Genomic DNA, 20,584 nt, shown 5'->3' with positions numbered 1-20,584 from the left:
ATGCTTTCCAATGGGGAAAACAAATACCTTCCAGTTCAAAGAATAACGTAATGAATACGCAAACTATCAAATTCAGAAACCAACCAAATGCCAAAACAGCAAAGATTAAAAACAAAGCTACAGTTTACTGAAACAAATTTAAAGATACATGCCACCATACCAAAAGGCCACATAAAATTCAGGGTTACTATACTCAATCAAAGCAGAAAATACTTCACTAGAAGGGCAGGGGTGTTTTTTTTTTCCATGTCATAGTTTGGAATTCCAATTTCAATGTTTCTGTTTCCAACCTTTTAGAATTCATTCTTCTGCATGTTGGGATTTTGAACTGCTCATACAATGATGTGTGCCTGGTTTAATTTCAAAGTAAATAATATACTGTATACTATAAATTAAAATTGGTTCATAAAGAACTCCTGCTATTAATGAAAACACAAAGAAATCAAATATGGGAGGATAGTTTTGGTTATTTCAGTACTTCTGTCTCAGCACTTGGATACACTCAGGAAAAGCAGTATAGTCAAAATACTGAGACCTTGTTTTTATGCAACTGTTTTTAGTTATATGGGATATAACAAGTGATTTCAAAATCTGAATATTTTTAAACATGTAAGGATTGCAATGAATCTCTACACTTCCTTATGCATACAACTGCACATACCTATATGATTTTGTTTAAGTTTTTCTTCTTTCTATTCAAGATTTCTTATAAAACTTTTATAATTTCAGTAATTAATCTAATCGTTCTCCAGTCGCTACATTTGTAATTCTCTAGGCATTTACTTCCCTACACAGAAAAATTTTTGGGAGCATGAACAACAAAGCACTAAATACAAAAACTCTAAAATTTAAACGTAAGCATTCCACCCACTCCCTGGAGAACTAGAGATAAGAACTGGAAATATTTAATGAAATGTTAAGAAGGCTGAACAGACGGCAGCTCACAAGTGCTTCTGATGGCACATCAGAATGTCACAAGCACTGATGCTTTACACAGCTATGCAATTGTCATAATCAGTAATTACTTGCACTGCCTCTCTCATCAGAACCCCACACATTCGTCTGTACACACAATTAGACAAAGGTTTGTTGGGCTCTTCCACAAAGCATTTTTATCCAGGATCATGTTTCAGGGACTTTCCATACCAGTATGCGTAGCGGTAAACTGAATGAAAGCAGGAATCCAGACGTGCAGAACGCATAGCTGGGCTACATTTGGCCTGCTGCACGTCAGTTCCACAGTTCAGATTTATGGTTTAATGAAATGTACAAATGACTTCCAGTTGAAACATCCCACAGACACAGCTTGGATAACAACATGTGCAAAGCTGAAATTAGAATATACAATAAAGGCAATAAAAGAAGTCACTTAGGGCATGCCCTGACAAAAGATTTTCAGTTAAGTTCAACTTTTCCAGTGGTAAATCCAGATTTTTTTTCTTAATTCGAAGAGGGAAACTTGGCTTCCTTGTGGTCCAAGAACTTAAAACAAATGGGCCACAGCCAGCAAAATGCACTCAGACAGCTCTTGTTTTCACTTGTTGGGAATCATGCCAAGTCTGCAGCCAGAGAAGGCTAATTTAAATATCTTGTCAACTCAGGCAAGTGATCAGAGCAGTGTCTGTGCTCTTGAATGCATAGGAAATGCCTTAAGAGCTGTAGTTTTGGAGAGTTAGCATAAAATAATGTATACCCTACCTTAACCCTGTTTAAAGGCAAACCACCATTAACATTAATAAATAAAAAGCAGGGCTTTATGTGAACATAGCTTTACCTACTATACATTTACACACAATGGCATGCCCAGCCATTAACATGTACACCCTTCAGCCCTACACACACACACACACACACACACAAAACTCTTTTACGTTTGAACCTACAGAAGAAAACAGTATAGTGGCAGTAGATACTGCTCAATATCATACATTTCAAACAAATTTTTTAAAAGGAAGTAAGTAGCTTAGATAGGCATTACTGTCATTGGTCATTGAAATCCACTATTTCAAATTGCACAATTCAGCTAGATGGTACTGGCATTAGTTTTACCAACAATGCCCTTGAATCCCAGCATTGTCAATTTCAAGCATATGCTTTGAAATTTCTGTTTTTTAAAATCAATTGGTCTGAATGATTTATTCAGATGACTTCTTGGATGTTTAAACAGTCTAAGGTTGGTCTCCAACTATATTTAATTGTCCTGGAACTTTAATTTTATGCAGTTATTACCTGCTAGGACATAAAGTTAAATTATTTCAATACAAGTTGCCTTAACTCCGCTGACAGAATCAAATGTTTAATCTTCAGTTACTTTATAATTAGAGCCACATTCAGACATTTTTTCTGTTAAGTTCTTATGCCTGTCTGCTGTCCCCAAACTGGAATCTGACTTTTCATATTGTTGCAGTTCTAGTATCACCATTCAACCTTACTAGAGAGTGTATTCTCAACTAAAATACTAGTCAGTTTGTTTTAGGTTCATAGGTAGGTAACTAGGCTATCTGCCCGAAGGTATTTATAAGCCTAGGCAGAATGTGTTGGCTTTCGCCGCCCCCTTTGATTAGTTCCCTGTGCTTCTGTCCAGCAGAGCCACTGAAGTGATCCCCGGGGTAAACTTTCCGTCACCCATCCACTCATCAAGGTTTCTCTTGAAGAGTGTTAGTGAGGAGCTCTGCCTAATGTAGATTGGAATCTTGTTCCAAAGCATGGGAAGTCTCTGGGACAGGAATCTATCCCTCCAGCACATCCTATTTATTGCTGTGGTGAGGTTTAGATCCCTAGAATGTGTGGCTTGAGACGATATGGTTTTCTTTAGGTGGAGCATGTCCATCAATTCTGGGTTGGACATGGCCTTGTATGTCAGGCAAAGATCACCTCTGAGAAGGTGATATGCAACAGAGTACAGCTGGAGTTTCTTCAGTCGAGCTGCATAGGGCATCTGTTTGAGGCCAGTGCCTTGGTGAGGTACTTCTGTGGTCTTTCCAGCTGTTGCAAGTGTCTTGTAAGGTACATCCCAAATGGGGTGTTGTACTCTATGATGGGTCTGATAAGTGATTAGTAAAGGGGCACAATGACCTCTTTTGATCTGGATGCAAACCCTTTTGTGATTAGGTGGGCCACATAGAAGGATTTTATAACCACTTTGGCAATGTGATTATCAAAGGAGAGTTTACTATCTACTTGGGTCCCCAGATCCCTTATTACATCTTCTGTATTTAGGGGCTACCACCTATGTGGTAGTTTGTGGGTACTTTGTTTTTTTTTCAAAGGGGATGACTATGCACTTTTTGGCATTTAGCTTGAGGACATGATTTTGACACCAGGTATCCGCCTCAGTTACACCCTTTTGGAGGATGTCTGTGTCAGCCGGAGAGTCAATTATAGCCCCTAGTTTGCAGTCATCTGCGAATTTAGTCAGCCATAGTCCTCCTGTGCTTGCCTGTACCTCTGAGAAGTATATGCTGAACAGGAGGGGTCCTAGGACTGAGCCCTGGGTAATGCCACTTGTAACCGGTTTAGAGTCAGACCTAGCTCCCGCAACTCTCACCATGTGGGTTCTGTCTGTGAGCCAGTTGGCAACCCATCTTGTGACATAGGGGGTTATGTTCAGGCTGGTGAGCTGGTCTATAATACCAGAATGGGGAATGGTGTCAAAGGCCTTTGTGAGTTCTAGGTAGGTTGTGTGTACCACCTTTCCCTCATCTACAGCCTTGGTAACTGTCTCAAAGAAGTTCACCAGGTTCAGGAAACATGATCTGCCCTTAACAAAGCCGAACTGGGTAGGGTCCAGTGTTTGGAGGTTCCCAATGTCTCTGTTAATGAGTTCCATGATGATGCGCTCCATAGCCTTGCAGACCAAGCTAGTCAGGCTTATAGTGCGATAGTTCCCGGGGTCTGTTGTGGCTCCACCTTTGTGGAGCGGAATAACTGCTGCTGTGCGCCACTCTATGGGTATGTAACCTGTGGAGAGGCTGAGCTAGAACAGTGAGTTTAGGTGAAGGGTTAGTTCGTCTTTGAGCTCGTGTGGGACGCAGCCTGGGACACCGTCCGGTCCCACTGATGCTGCGTTTTTGGCTTTGGAGAGGGCTGTTTTAACCTGAGAGTCTGTGATTTCAGGGGCTCTACATTCTTCTGGTATAGTTATGGGCCCTTTTGGGGTGAGGGGGGGGTGAAGTTTGCAGTGAGCCTGTCTGCCAGGATGTTGGCGATATCGGTCGGTTCAGTGTATTTTGTGCCATTCTGCACTAACTCTGAGCAGATCTGAGCATTGCCACTTAGATTCTTGACATAGTTAAAGAATGCCTTGTGGTTATCTTTGGAGTCCTTGGCAATTTTTTTAGTTCGAAGCTAGCCTTGGATTATTGTATGAGGGATCGTAGTTTCTTGCTAATACTGATCAGGGATGTCTTCCCTTCTTGGGATTTTGCTCTTTTCTGTACTAGTTTCCTCCTTCTGTTGTATAACTCGTTTATGGCAGGGGTCCACCAGACTGGTTTCCTTTTCTTGGAGGAGTGAGTCTATGGTTTTGCTTTGGATAGCACGATCCATACAATCTTGTAGGTGCCCATAGAATGCATTAGTAAAGGACTTTGCAGATTGGACAGCGTTATCCTTTAGCATGGGGGCTTTGAAACTTTCCTCCTCGGTGTTAAGTAATGAGAAGTTATGGACCTACCATAACGTTCCATGTTAGTTGTCTTCTTCTCGCCTTCTTTCTTGCTGGATGGGTCCGGAGCCGAGACTCGGCCTATACTAAAGCTCGAGAGCTATTTTTACCGGCTCGAGGCTACCCTGTATCCCACAATGCTAGGCGCTAACTACCCAGATCTCATTTGATAGCCAACACCATAGCAGTTCTGATCTCAGAACAAAGGAGAAAGAGGAATACCTATATATATATATATATAGAACATACCAAGAAAAAGCAACCATGGGAGTCCAAGCTGGGATGAAAAAAGGCCAAGAAGGATCATTTTGGTCTGTCCAGACTAGGGGGTTGGAGGGTGGGACGCAAGAAAGAAGGCGAGAAGAAGACAACTAACATGGAACGTTATGGTAGGTACATAACTTCTCAATGTTAAGTTATCAATCTCGCCTTCTTTCTTGCTGGATGGGACCGCATCCCTAGCACCTCAACCCTGGGTGGCTCATCGGAACAGACTCTTGAGGACGGTGGAACCAAAGTTAGCTCGGCTTCTGGAGGTCAAGTCCAGTTTGTAATGAGAAATAAAGGTATGAGGAGAGGCCAATGTGGCTGCCGCACAAATGGAGTCTATAGGCAACCTAGCCTGAAAGGCTATTGTCATAGCTAAGGCTCTAGTTGAGTGGGCCCTAGGCCTTGAAGGAAGTTCTTGACACCTCAGTTCATAGATGAAAGTAATCACAGAGGCCAACCATCTAGAAAGGGTTACTTTGGAAACTGGAAGGCCTTTCTTCCTTTCCACATAAGACAGGAAGAGCTGCTCAGATTTCCTAACTTGCTTGGTTCTATCCAGGTAGTAATGGAGTTGACGGTGAACATCCAAAAAATGCAACTTTTGTTCCACTCTGTTGGAGTAATTAGGGAAGAAAACTGGGAGATCGATAGTCTGGTTTAGATTTGCCTCAGAAGATATCTTGGGTTAAAAAGATGGGTTAATTCTGAGGGACACTCTAGCTTTATGGAAAACCAGATAAGGAGGCCGAACGCAAAGGGCATGAAGTTCTGAGACTCTCCTCGCGGAGGTTATGGCCACTAGAAATAGAGTTTTCCATGAGAGTAACTTCAAGGAACAGGAAGCCACAGGTTCAAAGGGAGGGAGAATCAAAGAGGTTAAAACCAGATTCAAATCCCACTGTGGTGGGGGATCTCTGATCGGGGGCTTAAGTAAAAAGATACCTTTAAGGAAGACTTTACAAAGTTTATGGGACATAACAGTGGAGTCCGACAAGCCAACATGAAAATTGGAAATGGCCGCTAACTGAACTTTGATAGTGGACGAAGAAGAACCTGATTGAAAAAGTTCGGCCAAGAAATCTAGGACTGATTGGATAGGTGCCGTGAAAGGGTCCATGTTTCTAGTCTCTGCCCAGAAGGAAAAACGTTTCCATTTGCTAGCATAAATCCTCCTGGTAGAAGATTTGTGGGAATCTAGAATGATGTCACGCACCGAATAGGAAATAAAGGGAAGCCTGGCTAAGATTGGAAGTGGAGCAACCAAGCTGCGAGGCTGAGAGAGGGGAGGGACTGGTGCAGCTCACCCGACTGATGGGTCAAGAGATCTGGCACTGGGTCCAGATGCCAGAGCTGCTCCAAGAGGTAACGATGCAGGAACGGAAACCAGATTTGTCAAGGCCAGTAAGGGGCAATGAGGATCATTGTGGATCTCAATGCGGTAGCTTTCTGAATCAACTGTGTGATTAATGGAAAGGGGGGAAAAGCATACAGAAGACCCCGGGGCCAATCGTGGACTAGAGAATCTCTGGGGGGGTGGCCGGGAAGAGAGTGAAGAAGTCATGGCACTTGCTGATTTGAGGTGTTGCAAAAAGATCGCAGCAGGGCTGACCCCATCTTTGGAAAATCTTTTCCACTACTGACTGCTTGAGAGACCACTCGTGCGACATGAGAATGGCTCTGCTCAGCCTGTCCGCTAGGACACAGGACTTCCCGGGGATATGCGTTGCTATCAGAAACCGCTGAGAAGAGATCGCCCACTGCCAAAATCTGAGTGCTTCTCGACATAAGGGATAGGACTTGGTTCCGCCCTGCTTGTTGATGTACCACACTACGGGCATATTGTCCGTCTGAACTGCAATAGTCCCGATGGGAAGAGAGTCCTGAAGGGCTTGCAACGCTAAAAGTACTGCTCTCATCTCCAGGACATTTATGTGCAGGTGCCACTCGAAAGGTTGCCATGTGCCCTGGACTGTCCTGCCCTGAAAATGCCCCCCCCCCCGATCAGGGAGGCGTCCGTTGTCAACGTAGCAACCGGGGGGGGGGGGACAAAGGGTCTGCCCTGAATGACTTGAAGGGAGACTATCCACCAAGAAAGGGGTTTCTTGCATGATTGGGTGATTAAAATGCTGTGTGACATTGGAAGCTGTTGAAAAGACCACTGGGAAAAGAGCATCCACTGAAGGATCCGCATGTGAAAGCGAGCTAGGGGAAGTAATGCAATGGCTGCTGCCATGAGACCTAAAGTCTTCAGTACAAACCTGGCCTGGATTCTGTTGCTCTGAAGAAGGATGTGAACGTTTCCGCGAATATCTGAAATTCTCTGCGTGGTTAGTTTTGCGGACAGTTCGGCTGTGTCTAATATGGCGCCTATGAAAGTAATAGGCTGACAAGACAGACATTTCGAAATTTATGGAGATACCTAGCTCTTTTGCAAGTTTGAATGGTGTAATCTCTGGACTGAAGAAGTTGACGCCTGGTGGTGGCGGTAAGGAGCCAGTCGTCCAGATATGGAAACACCTGGAATCCTTGATGTTTCAGATGAGCCGTGACCACTGCCATGCATTTGGTGAACACTCGGGGGGGGCTGTAGTGAGACCAAAGGGCAGGGCCCTGAACTGGTAGTGACTGGCCCCCAGCAGGAAGCGGAGAAACCTCCTGGAGCACCTGTGCATCTTGATGTGGTGGTACGCATCCTGAAGGTCTATAGAGCACATCCAATTGTCCTGGCCCAAAAACGGTAGAATGGACTGTAGTGTGACCATCCAGAACTTCGTTCTTTGGACAAATCTGTTTAGCCTGCTGAGATCCAAAATTGGTCTCCAGTCCCCTGTCTTTTTTGGTACCAAAAATAACTTGGAGTAGATTCCGGATCCTTGTTGGTGTACTGGGACTGGTTGGATGGCTCTTTTTCTTAGCAGTTTTGAGATTTCTAATAATGCTTGTTCCCTTAGACTGGGTGGAACATCTGGAAGGGGCCTTTTTGGCTGTGTTGGGGTGTGGGCAAAGGGAATTTTGTAACCCTCGGATATGATCGACCGTACTCATCTGTCTTGGGTGAGGGAAAGCCAGGCTTCTGGGTACAGTGATAATCTTCCCCCAACTGCCTCCGAAGGCGGACAGTCGGGCAGCTTCTCAGGGATGCTGGAAGGGCTGGCCAGAGACAGCTTCTCTGCTACCCTGATTCTGCGGACCCCCTCTGCCCCTAGGGCGGCATCTGTTATTGTCCCCCCCCCCCGCCTCTAGAGGGGAACTCACCTCTTGCATCAGGCGAGACTCCCTGTGGTTTGCGAAACCACATTTTTCCACCCTTCCGACCCTTAGGGTATGGTCTAGATGGGGTGGAAAAACGGACTCCCAAGGAAGAGAGAGTCTTGCCATCCTGTTCGCATCTGGTCAAAGTATCCTTCACCTGAGGTCCAAACAACGCCGAACCATCAAAGGGGGAGTTAGTGAAGGACGCCTTGAAGGGGTCAGCAAAGTTACAAAGCCGCATCCAGGCGTGTCGCCTTAAGGCCATGCCTGTGCCTGCAGCCCTACTCGCCCCATCAGCCGCATAGGAAATAAGCCGCATGGAGGAGTTAAAAATCGAGTTCAGGGTTGCCAGCTGGGAGTTGATTTTGTCTTGAGACCCCACAGCTGTTGGATCCTGTAGAGTATCACCCATTTCTTTGAGCATGTCTCTTTGAAGGCGGGTGAAATGACACAAGTAATTCAGCAACCGCATGGTAAAGGTCACTGAAGAAAACATCCGCTTGCCATACCTATCCATAGTCCTAGATTCCTTATTAGGAGGATGGATCGGTACTGAAGGATCAGCCAGTTCCTTCTTAGTGGTTGCCGCCACCACCATGGCATCAACAGGGACACCCTTGGTTAAAAACTGCTTATCAGAAGGGGCTGTGATAAATTTTGAAGGCCTCCATGGGGTAGGTTCCATCATGACAGGGGCTGTCCATGCCTTCCGCGCCACCACTTCCATGAGGGGGTCAAAGGACGGAGACACCCAGGAGGTGGAAGGGCAAGAACCAAAAGCCTCTAGGTAAACCGACTCGTCCTCGGAAGGACTGAGGGTAGACCAGTTCCCCCTCTGCTTGAGAATCTCAAGGATGTCAGAAAAGGAGACATCCTCAGAGGGGGACCCTGGGGACCCTTCCGACTCATCCAAGTCGGTATCAGATGTGACGGACTCAGGAGAGTCCACATGCTTCCTCTTGCATTTCCTCTTCCGAGGGGGCTCCCCTGACGGATCAGGGGAGGCCTCGGAAGGGGAGGATGCTCCCAATGGGGGCACCTGAGGCGTTGGATCTCTGCGGTCGGGGTCGAGAGGATGGGTAGAGACCGTAGCAGGCACAACAGTGGGAGGAGCTGAGGGAGCTGACCGTGGAGCAGGCACAGGGGCCAGCACACTCCTCATGACCTCAAAAGCACCCTTATCAGGCAGGGAAGAAGGTCCCATGCTCTGAAGAGATAAGGACCCCTCTCGGCACCGAGAGGGATGGCTCTGAGGCCGATGTCGGGGCCGAGGCTCCGAGAGGGAGAACGGGGTCGGACAAGGGTCCGATGCCACTCGCCCCCTCGGAGCCGACGAGGGAGTCCCAGCGCCCGGATCCCTCCAAGGATGGAACCATGGAAGAAATCGGAGCCGATGAAGGAGCCGAAAGGTGTGGTATCGGCTCCGACATGTCGACAGTCCCGGCTCCCACGAACTCCGGCTCCGAGCTCAGAGGAAGAGTCGGAGGAGGAATCGACGATGGAATGGGGATAGCCGCTGTCTGATGAGAAGGGCTATGAAGCATCTGGGCCAGTGCCTGCGACTTAAGGAGTCTGCTAACCACCCTCTCGAGGTCATGCTCCGAAAGCCTGGAAGACCAAGAGGAATGGGACTGATGGCTCTGCTCCAAAAGCAAAGGAGATCTTGGAGCCGAATGGACTGACTCCAAAGAAGAAGAACTGAAGTGCTTATGGCTCGCAGACAGTTCCGACGCAACGATCGGAGCCGACGTCTTGGGAGCATCGGCTCCGGCCGGAGCCGACGTAGGGGCACTAAGAGCACCACTAGTCGAAGGCTCTGTTCGTGGAGCCGACGGCTTAGTGGGCTTCGAAGGTTTGCCCGACGAAGACTTGGTCAGGGAACCTTCAGGCTTCAACAAGCCTCTCAAGATAAGCTTGTTTCTGCGTTCCTGCAGGACTCTTGGACTGAATGCATGGCAGACAGAACAAGAGTCCTGCAGGTGCAGAGGGCCCAGGCAATAAACACAAGAAGTGTGACAGTCTGTCAGAGACATCTTCTGACAGCACGAGTCACACTTCTTGAAGCCTGGAATCTTTAGACATCCTGACAGGTATGACAAGTCACACACAACAAACACCCACACTCAAACTTACTTAGTCTAGTCACACAAGCACACACACACACACACACACACACACACAAACACACACAAGCACACACACACACACACACACACACACACACACACACACACACACACACACACTAAGACTATTATGACTGACAAAATAAAGTAATTTAAACTAAATATAACTAAAAATTAACCCGAAGGCCTAGTAATCTACGGAGTGGGGGTAGGGAATGAGAAGAAAGAAACAAACCCGAAAGGGAACTATCTAAGGTGGGAATACACTAGAGGGGTAAGCAGGATCTAACCGTAAAACTACTACTGAAAAAAGTCAGGAAAAAACCTTACCAGAAAGGATTTTTACAAATCTAACCTGAGAGCCGGCAAAAACGCAACCTCGCAATTGAGGGGCAAACGAGATCTAGGTAGCTAGCGCCTAGCATTGTGAGATACAGGGTAGCCTCGAGCCGGTAAAAATAGCTCTCGAGCTTTAGTATAGGCAGAGTCGGAGCCGAGGATCGGTTCCGGACCCATCCAGCAAGAATGAAGGCGAGATTGACAACTTAACATCGTGAAGTTTGCTTTTGAAAAGTTTTTCACGGTGGTTTCCTTGACTGGGAATGGGAGCAGAATGTGGCTATCCAGAGTGATTTGTTTATGGTCATATCTAACCAGCGAGGGGTTGACCTCCGGTGTCGCCCATGTTAGTGATGACCAGGTCCAATATGTTGTCACCTCTGGTGGGAGTGTTGATCCAGAGCATTTGAGTTTATAAATTCTAGGAAATGTTGGGCAAGGGAGTTAGTAATCTAGTAGTTCTCCCAGTTAATGTTTGGGTAATTGCAGACCACAGATCCCCTTAGCTCGAACAGACGAGTAGCACTCAACAAAGTATCAGCAGCCTTGCTTTATTCCAAAATACGAACAGATGAAGTAAAAATGTAACACAGAGAGATCACAATACATCCAAAAGAACACATCCAGGTTAAGCGCTTTCATATGATTGACACAGACTTCCTCGATGAATCAGATGAAAGCGCTTAACCTGGATGCGTTCTTTTGGATGTATTGAGATCTCTGTGTTACATTTTTACTTCATCTGTTCGTATTTTGGAATAAAGCAAGGCTGCTGATACTTTGTTGAGTGCTACTCGTCTGTTCGAGCTAAGGGGATCTGTGGTCTGCATTCAGGATTGGTTCGTTCATCTTGTATTTTTTCAATGTTTGGGTAATTGAAATCACCCAATATTAGGGTGTTTGGTAGGACCTTCATGTTTCCCAGTGTTTCCAGAAACACGGAATGGGGGTCCTGCGACATGGTGGGTGAAGTGCAGTTTTGCCCGTTGTTAGTTGCACGTGGATGATCTCTGAAGCATCGTGCTGTGCCACTAACCTGGAGATGTGGGTATCCTTGACGAATATGGATATGCCCCCGCCTTTTGTTTTTCGGTCTGGGTTCTGTGGCCGAAATGTATGTTATGAGTTGTAGCCTGGTAGTGCTGGGGTACTCTCTGCAGCCTTAAACCAGGTTTCTGTTACTGCACATATACTGATTTTCTCCATACTGAGGAGTGCCTCGAGTGTGTGCATTTTGAGGTTTAGACTTCTGGCACTGAGTAGCATTACCCTCAGTTTTTTGTTACTTGTGCTATTTACGGCAGTGGGTTTGTCTTTTGAGCCTTGCCTAAAAAGCCACTATGGGGGTGGCAAGAGCCTGGGCCAGTACTCGAAAGCCTAAGGGTGACAGGTGCAAGCTGTCTCTAGCGAAGCAGCATGGCGGCTCGTCAAGCATGTCATCCCAGGCAGACAGACACTGGATACCCTTTGAATTTTTTTTGTTCATTTCAAATGTCAGCTTACTTTCAATACTATTACACACTTTTATCTTTGAACTGAAAGTGCCCTGCACCAATACACCTGCTCATGGTTCATAACGGTCTGCCCTTTATTATTCATTAAGAATGCCACAATAACCTGAAATACTTTTGTCACAATCCACTTCTATAAAAAGACAGTACACCGGAAAAAACACTGACAACCTTTATTGAATTCATAAATGTAAAGCATTGTAACATAACTTTGTTTATTACTACTTCCAATTTGTTAATCAAAAAAAATCATCCATCAGGGCAGCGTACCTCCTCTCACCATACCTGAATAAGCAGCGTCCTCCCCTCCGCTCACTTATTCTTAAACTTCAGGCAGCATCCACCCACTCACCTTCAGCACAAAATCCTTACGTCCATCCAAAATCACAGGGGGAAGCAGCGTCCAACCACTCATTTTCACCCCAAACTTCCTCACACCAAAACAAACACCAGAGGGGGAAAGGAAGAGGGAAAAGCCTGCCCCTCTTCTCTGCCCAAACACCCCACACCAAACACCCCGCACCTTAGAAAACAATCATAACAACCCCCCCCCCCACAAAAAAACGGTAGGGCAGGTGGGTAAGAAGATCACACCAAAATGTGCTCCCTAACCAACTGCCAACACCTAAAACTGCTCTAAGTCCCACCCTACACCTACCTCACATCCTCCCTCCATCCTGCAAATAATTAACCCTTCCATACCCAGTCTTAACCCCAACCCTACTAACAATACCTGCCTAAACCCATCTCTACCAAACCAATCTTCCCCTCTCCCACTTGCTCACCTACCCTCCACAACTGAAGTTGCCTTGTGACAAATTTTTGTCACCAAACCTCATTTATAGAAGGCTGTAAAGAAGTAATGCCTGAATTTTGCTTCGCTTCATCTTTATCCAGCTAATTTTGTCCATCTTTACTTTCAGCCACTGATTGCTTTTATATTTGCTTAACACAAACAACTTGAAATGCTCAAGCATAAACATATTTGCGAAAACGTGAAATTACATCACTCTGCTTTATACAGTCCTTTTCCATACAGTCCTTTTCCATTTGATGAAGCAGTCACAATTCACTTTAAAAAATCCTTAACTCAGTCTTCTAAGCAATGATATGGAACAAGTGCTTGGTTTTGCTTTTATACCCAAATTCACTCTGTTCTCTGTGTTTGTGGGTTCTTTTTCAGCCATAGTTTTGCCTTGTTTTTTTAGTCTTAAAAACCTCATTTACATTTAATTTATTACAGGTTATCTAGAGCTGACCTCTGCCTAATCTATAAGGCAATGTTTAATTCAGTTCCATTTGAAAGTCCATGCCTAGAATGCATGCTGGTGGAGACAATAGATCAGGAAACAATACTTAAAATATTACTAATATTTCTTTGTTGGTCACATTAGAATATTAACACTCATGAACCTTTTTCAGGGTCAGCCCAGCATAAGAAGCAGACATCAACCATACATAAAACTATTTAAAAACAAACACATAATACATTAGCAAGTGAGTAGTAGTAGTTATACACTGCATTTTAACAATAAGTTATTTAGCAACCAACACATCATGATTTTAACATTTAAACTGTAACATGAGTAAACAACTTTTGAATTTGCAACAAACACCGTATTCACAAGATATGTAAAGATTGGAATTTAGTGGATAGCAGTTTTGCAAAAGGACTGTGGACAGGGATATGGACAAAAGAAGGTTACCAGAATGAGCGTCAGAAGCCAGCATGGGGAAAGAAAAAGAAGAGTCTCTTAAGTGAGAATTATCACTGTAAAACAATAATACAAAAACTCCTTTCACAATTACATAATAAGCTTCCCCTTCCTAGTGGAGAATTCAAGCTATTAATTTCCATCAAAAATGTTCTTGCTAAATAAAGAAGCAAAGTACTTGAACTAAAATGAACACTAACAACCGGAGAAGAAATGCGGATCATAAAACCTTTAATGAGCTCAATGAAACTTGTAGGTAAAATTAAATTTTATCTTACTAATCAATTTTGTCTAATTTAATATAGACTTCCTCAGATAAACTATTTTCCAAAATTCTAAAATCTTAAGATCCAAAGTAGAAAATTTCAGCATGGGGTCACAGCATCTTGGAAGAGCAGTGGGCTGTAAGCTTGACAAATTATTCCATGGACCTAGGAAGATGTCTGCCTTTGACAACTACCCTCAGCATTCATGATATTTCAGTATTGGCTCATCGTGTTAGTATCTTGAGTATTAAATGATTAATTCTATCTGATACCTTAAGTACTGGTTATGAGCCCTACCTCACCATTGTTATCTGTGACTGAGATGCATCTAAAGTTTCTCAGCTATTATGCTATGTACATTGCTTTTGTTACTGCTGTTGCTTTCACGCAATTTGGAGTACTTACTAAACAAAATTTAATAATACGTATTAATAGAACATGACTGCAAATTAACATCCATTTTGCTCCACCAAGCTTTAGCATACACGATGATTGGGTCTATATTAGAACATCGAAGTTTCAAAACTTCGAATATTCTAATATCGACACCTATTCAGCGAAAGCTGAAAACATCGAACATACAGAACAAATGTGCGGTTCCAAAACACATACACACAACACAAGCACACCAAACAAACAGCAATCCACACACACACACCTAAAATCTTACACCTAACCCTACCCTAAACTATACACACACCACTAACTATCCACTTACCTTAACCCAAACCCTAAGGCCCGTCACTATCGCACACTCACTTCACCCGCGCCCTAACCCTAACTCACCTACCCCTCCCTAACCTTCACATCCACACAATCGTACACTTACCTGACCCGCGCCCTAACCCTAACTCATCTAACCCGCCCTAACCCTCACATCCACACAATTGCACATATACCTAACTCGCACCCTAACCCTAACTAACCTAACCCGCACTCAATCGCACACTTACCTGAACCCGACCCGTAACTTTCCACCACAGCGCTGAAAATACTGAAGCAACAGAAATGGACAAGCAAATTCTTTCCCTAGGAAAATATTCGGTATTCTGTTGCTTCGATATTTTCAGCTTTTGCTGAATAGGAGTTGATATTAGAACTTTCAAAGTTTTGAAACTTTGATATTGTAATATAGACCCCGATGATTCAGCCTAGCCAGATCTGAAAGTTATATCACTGTTCGGCTCTCAAGCACAGAGTACTGCATTTTTTTTTTATGTATATTATTTTTATTGAGTTTTCAAACTAATCAGAAAACAAAAAAATGGTTGCATCTAGACATTCTAAATACATTATATATGTAGAAAGACAGTTTCATCCCATGTCACTTTCTCCAGACTATCCAACAGTGCACATATGTATATTTTGCGATGCACTGACATCCCATCTACAAATGATACTGAACTTTATACCCGATGCTGACAAGGACTGGCCATAGTGCCCACTCCTTTCCTCACAATGCTTTTGAAAAATGACTGACTGAATGACATGAATTAATATTTTCATTAAAAATATAAACTGTCTGCACCTGATTGCTGCTATGTGCTCTGACAATAATCTGTTTGAATTGCTACTCCACAATAGTAAAGATCTTGACATAGCAGCTCTATGAAAGCATGTTCAATGACTGAAGTTCACACAGCAGTGAAGAAACAGAGACATTATTTGCCAACTCAAGTCATCTCATTTTTCTTGACAATTTTGAGACTCAAATTCAGTGGCTGATCATCAAAGTTGATTTTTCTCCAGTTTGTTTTAAAATTGAATTCTGGATAGAATGTATATTCTCTCAGTTAATGCCAACAAACACACATGACATGAATTCTTCAAAACAAATTAACATTTGCAAAAATGCAACATTCTTACAGCCAGTGCTAGTTTACTGATGCTTTATGTGTCTGGCATGAATCTGAACATTTGTCACAGCATGCTACACTCGTGTGTTAAGCTGTTCATGCCTATACCAGCACACATTTACAATATAATCCTGTAACTACTCCGTATGCTATGAATATTTGTCTTCTTTGTGCATGCCACTTACTTCCTACTGGCACTATACATTTTATTCTGCTATATCAGCCAGATCATGATTGCTGATTTTTATATAATGCATTTCACACCATCCCCCAAGACTTCAGTAGAAATAGGCCCTGCCTATCTGGATATCTTAGCAATAGATAAATAAATAAAATAAAAAAAATAAATACAGGTATGCTAGTTGCCCTTTGCCACCTCTTTAAACACAAGTAATCAGTTTAACTCCTATGAACTTAACATTGCTGAAACTGCATACCTTTACTGCTAACAAGTGTGCTGAACAGCAACAAAATGATACTTTGCACTCTCACTCTCTGTAGACAGCAAGTAACATGTTTCTTTACAAGTGAAGACGGGGAAACAAGTCATGTTTCAATGCACACTACAAAGTGAAAATACTTGTGAATCATCAGGCAAATTTTATACAGTTGCAACAGCCAAACAGAGGCTTATGTATTTCAAAAGCAATGCATTCTGTATCCTAAACCACTCTTATCTTTGTCACAAGTTACTCATTTGCAGAGCAGGTATGCCCATCAGGTTCGCACCTATTTTCTAGGCAAAAGCCAAGACTTCTGGCTGGTAAAAGTGAACTGTTTCAGGCGATGGGGAGGGTGAAGGTATCAATCCGAACACTACAGGGCTGCTCATAGTCTTTAAGACTCTGTTACAAAGCCAGGTGAGTCGCCCACTAATTGTGCTGCACCTGCACAGAACAGCTGAACTCGGATATCACTTGTGACCTTGCCCATCACATGTCAGCACCTTGTACTAGCATGAACAGCATGAAAAGAACACCAGGTGGAATCTTCTCCCCAACATACTTCAACTGAATTCCTTGTGGAAGGCATGACAACACCCATTTCCTCGAGCCTAGGCGTGCACTAATGGTTGACAGAACAGTCCAGACAGGCCTAAAATATGGAATGATGTCATTTACTTTGAATAGGACACATATAGAAAAAAAAAAAAACAGAAAAATATTTTGACCAAATATCCCCAGGCAAGAAATTTAGTTTAACATCAAGAAAAGCTTAAGCATACAGGCAAATTGACAGTATCTTCAAGAACTTGTTCAGTTTCTGCTTTTGTTTTCAAAGTCTGCATGGTGCATATTCTTAGGGAGTGGTAAGCTATTAAATTATGTCTAGCAAATTAAAATGTCTTTGAAACTGTACTATATAAGCACGTATACAGTCAGTTTCTAGATGTTTAAAGCCTCAGCTCTGTGGTATTTTATATTTAATCAAAAGCTTTATGAATCTGAAAACCCAGCACTGCCTTGTTCTAAAAACCATGTCACGGCTTACAAACATTTTTTATTTGTTAATCAGGTAAACTCAATAAACAAAAGGGCTTGTGTAAGAGATAATCTGTGATTACTATCTATACGAGTAGTTTGTCCACAGTCACAAACCAGGAAGATGGATCATGAGGAAATCAAACTCAGAGCTACAGGGTACAGCTTGTTAGTAGGGCACAGGGTTACTAATTTGCAATAAACTGCCAGATGAAAAGCAAATAATTTCTCCTTCCCAGAAGGGTCAAGATTAGAGTTCAAACACGATTCCACTCAGCGTGTTTTATCTACTCTTACCATTTCTAACACAAACGGTGTACTCTTGCACATCTGTTAGATCAACAATTTTTGCTGGAAATGTTAGTATAATAGGCAAGAGCCAAGAGTATGAGATGCCTCCAGAATGCAACAGAAAATTTCAAAAAGTGTTCACTGGATATACGTCGACTGATCGACAGCAGTTTTAAAGAGTGCTGAACGATAGAAAGAAAAGGAGCAAAACAGCTTTTACCATACCTCAAAGGCAATTTTTTTTGCAGGGGACATCCTCCACACTACCAAATTTAAATATACCAACTCCGAGGTTGCGCAGCATTTGAGACAAGAAAATTCCACTGTTGGCAAACGTTGCTCCTCTTCGTTTTGTTCACTCATTCGATAAAAGTGCTGTTAACTGAATGACAAGCACCTGTTTATAGGTCAATGCTAGGCTAACTGCCTTTGTGAAGCATTTTAAGCCTAGCCAATCACACCACTTGGTAATCAACCCCACGCCTTGCATTTGCAAGGTAAATACCATAACCATTATGCCAGACCACAACCCTATAGTTTAAACTATAATATATGACGTGGAGTATGCCATTAGAAAGTGTTGCAGACAAACAATATGGAAAAATATCACTGCAATGAAAGTCAGTAAGAAGTAGACTGTATTATTAAGGGAAATGTGGTATAATGAAAACAGCAGATACATATAAATCATACATATAGTATACCAACATGAAGTAGTAGAAATTACGGCTGTGTAGAAGATATTATACCTAACATTTCCACATTAAGAAAATGTAGCACTTTAACAACCCAAAGTGTATAAAGATTAATGTAGCCTCAGAAAGAATGCTGTACACCTTTTAAGGCTTCTAAACCATGACAAGATTTTTAGGGTAAATATAAATAGCCTGGAAGATGGATCAGTCTGTCTGGATTACAAAAATTATTTCAAAGAACAAGAACTTAATAACCAACAACTCCTCTCTTGAGATCAGTCCCACCTCTAGGCACCTCTATAAGTTCAGATCAAAATGACCCTGAAAAGCAAGGATTCACCACACTCTTTAGCCGATATGACAAGTGTAGAAGGAGATGAGGAGTCAAAACACACAGTACAGTACTACTCAAAGACAAATGGATACTTCTAATGGAAGGCATTCAAACCCATACGAATATTTTATGGCACTGCATCACTTCCCAACTGGGAACCACCTAAGGGCAACCAAACAGTGTTACAATTCACAACATGGAACTCATCACTAAGTAGAAACCAGCAAAAAGTGTGAAGTAAAATCAAGACATTAGGGTGATGGATGCCCCTTCATTTTCAAAAGGCAAGGATTTGAATTAAAGATGACACTGCTCATGGGCGCCGGAACCATAGAGTGGGGGGGGGGTGCCCCCCCACACACTATTGCAGGATCGAGCAACTTGTCTTTTCAACTTGCCCCCACTATATAGTGCGATCGCATGTTCAATGTGCGATCTTGTTTACAAGCTGGTGGTGTCTGGTGTGAGCATAAACATACCCATAGTTTCCTAAAGCGTCAACAGATCCCGGCACAGCCCGAGCCCGACAGTATCTCTCAGTCAGTCCATTAGAAAACAAAAGCTGAGCCTGCCTGATTGATCCAAATACTTGGGAAATGAAACATACATACCCAAACACAAATATATGTATGTAACTGTATTAAGTAAATGTCTTTGAGTGCCGTCTGTATGCATCAATAGGGAAATGATGCTAGAATGGAATGGAAGTGTACTTAGGATCCGAGCTATAAACATCCTACATGCATGCATGACAAAGAAATGCAGGTGAATAGCTTTAATCTATGCAGAAAACCTGACATTTTACAAAATGGAGCTTTGGTTTCACAATGGCATTTCACAAATACTGTAATGTTGCTGGGATTAAAAACAGCAGATAGCCCTTACATAACGATTTTTTTTGTGAGCATTGCAACTAATTCATTAGGTTCATAGGAGACTCATAGTGGTTTGTTTTGTTTATGTTTATACTAGACTCGTCTCACACATGTGCAATTCATACAAACTTGAATGAGCCACTTCTTGCACACTGTCTGCAGCAGCCAGCAGCTTAGCTCTCCCAATCCGGAATCAGATTCAGGCAGTGTGAAGTAAAGTCTTCAGAGTCTGTCAGAGTGAAAGACACAGTTTGTGTTTTTTTGTTTTAGATTTTTAGAACTTCTAAACACACAGAAGGCACCAAAACCAAAATGATTAAAACACACAGAATTATTTTTAGAACTTCAGCAAGCAGGTAGCAACCAATGTCCCTCTCCCTGTCACCAAGCAGCAGTGCAGCCTCGGTCAGACCCGGAGCTGAGCAGCAGTGAATAGCCGGTTAACGTCAAGTGTCAAGTTGCTCATCATGAAGTATTATTTCTAATCTACTACTACTTCCCCTGGCTCGTCCTCCACATTCAGCAGGTAAATAAAAATACACAAAGAAAATGCATTGCGACTATGAACCCTCCCCCCAAGACTTGGTTAATTCTTATAAGCAAACTGCCTTCTGTGTTTCCAAGTCTTACCACACCACCATGACATTTAAGCAGAGGAATGGACTGAAAAAGTCCTAGGCATGGGTGTCACTGGTAACTTTAGTAGACAGTTTTCTCTGAGCCAGTTCAAATTGGAAAACTGGATAGTTGTAGCTTTTTAATAATCCCTTAAATAAATAGAATGCAAAGTCTACTGAAACATGTCCTCCATACTTTATGGGATATTAGCGAATCGTAAATGTTTGTCATAGCCCGATCATTAATGTTTTCTTCAGATTGCTGGAAAGTTTAATGAGGCACTGCTTGG

At 43.1% G+C, this 20,584-nt stretch overlaps 1 protein-coding gene across 3 annotated transcripts in view; it reads right to left on the bottom strand.

Annotated features, from left to right (window-relative positions):
• LOC122806392 (forkhead box protein P4-like) overlaps positions 1 to 20,584 on the bottom strand; it is a 1,692,547-nt gene that overhangs the window by 1,346,816 nt on the left and 325,147 nt on the right. The window lies entirely within an intron of this gene.

Source organism: Protopterus annectens, chromosome 7.part0, assembly GCF_019279795.1.
Source record: "Protopterus annectens isolate FY-2018-M chromosome 7.part0, PAN1.0, whole genome shotgun sequence".
NCBI lineage: Eukaryota > Metazoa > Chordata > Ceratodontiformes > Protopteridae > Protopterus > Protopterus annectens.
The sequence above is the reverse complement of the archived record's forward strand: the minus strand, read 5'-3'. Positions and strand labels throughout refer to the sequence as shown.